This window comes from Cucumis melo, chromosome 8 (genome assembly GCF_025177605.1).
Source record: "Cucumis melo cultivar AY chromosome 8, USDA_Cmelo_AY_1.0, whole genome shotgun sequence".
Taxonomy (NCBI): domain Eukaryota; kingdom Viridiplantae; phylum Streptophyta; class Magnoliopsida; order Cucurbitales; family Cucurbitaceae; genus Cucumis; species Cucumis melo.
Genome location: NC_066864.1, coordinates 17,763,816 through 17,765,428, shown reverse-complemented (window position 1 = coordinate 17,765,428; position 1,613 = coordinate 17,763,816).

Here is a 1,613-nt window from a genome sequence, read left to right as displayed (position 1 = left end):
AGACCAAGCTAATCAAAATTTGTTAACTAACGAGTCATTCCACTAAAGTCTCGTAGTTGCACTCCTCTTACTATAGATATATTTCTATCCATCTGATATAACCATGATTAGTAAGTTAATCTTTCACAAGTTGTTCGTAACCTCGGCTGGGTCAAAATACCGTTTTACCCCGAGGCTACATCTTGTTCCTTAAGTCTCACTGATCCATTTTTGAACAATTGGTTTAATGTCCAACCTATAAACCGAATCCCTCTCGGGCCAATGAGAGGGTGGGGTCTCTTTGTTCAAGACTTGGATTTAGTCTTTAAAGGAACAACCTATCTACTACCCCTAAAACGGGTAAGAGTGAATTCCGTCTTCCACCCTATGTTCCCAACTATCCACTCGATCTTGTCCCTGAAATAAGAGACTTATTGGGCCAACGTTAATGAGTTGCAGACCTAATGAAATTTCGTGTGAACAGGAGTTCATAATTAGCTCAGGAGTTCTTAGTTAGCTCAGGATTAAGATTAAGTTACCTAGGTCATCAATAATCGAGATAGTCAGTTTTAAATAGTAAACGACATTATAACGTAAAAGTGACTATTTCATGGTTCTGTCTTATGTAAACCTTTTACATAGGAAACCCCCACTTTCATGTCTCTACATGAACGATTCAGGATTACATCGTTTGTACTAACTACAAAGCGGGCCACATCTATAGTATCTCTGAATAAGGCGCCTAACCTTTATTTATATACTATAGACTATTTAGGCTATTGCATAGGTGATACACAAGATCATCTCATTTCATTTCATCATTTCAATTCATGTTAAATCCCGTTCATTTGTAAATCACATGCATTTTAATAAATGGAAAAGCATAAGTGAAATCATATAACTCAGAGTTTCCATAGAAATGCATTTAAGGATTTAAACTCGTTAGAAATTCTTTCATGTTTGAAAACAATTTTAGAAAGAACCATTCACAAACATAATCACAATCAGCTAGCTTCTTTGCCTAGCTCCTTAGCCAAGAGCTTCCTTGCAATTCCTTATCAGATTCAAGCTCTTTTTGAATCTTTGAAAGTCTTGGAAATTTTCTCAATTCCTTCTTAATTGAGCACAAGGTAAAAGCAACTTCAAAATGATTGGACTCTATCTATTTATTGGCCTTTTCGGTGACACTTTTCATGCCAAAATGATGACTTCAGTTCGATAGTGAGAATCGACCAATGTTAGAATGCCACGTGTCATTGTCATTTTCTTATCTTGAATTTGGATTGGACAACAAAGTAAAATCAATCGTCGACTTTCTTACACGAGGATGACATCACAACTTTTCGATAAATAAGCTCAAAATGCATAATAATTCCTCGCGTAGCCTTCATCACATAGGCTACTCTTATCGCTTGAAATCTTAGTGCGTAAGGCAAAACGCAATCAGGCCCTCACACATGCTGTTCAAGTTAAGATAATGATTTGAAGTATGAGATTGTTTAAGCATGATTTAGTTTATAAATGTCACGCCCCACCCCAACTGTCACTCCATGTGACTAGATGGGAGCACCTGCCTAGACATCCCTTACATACCTTTCTGCGAGATGATGCATCGAATGCCTAGTAAGTAGAAT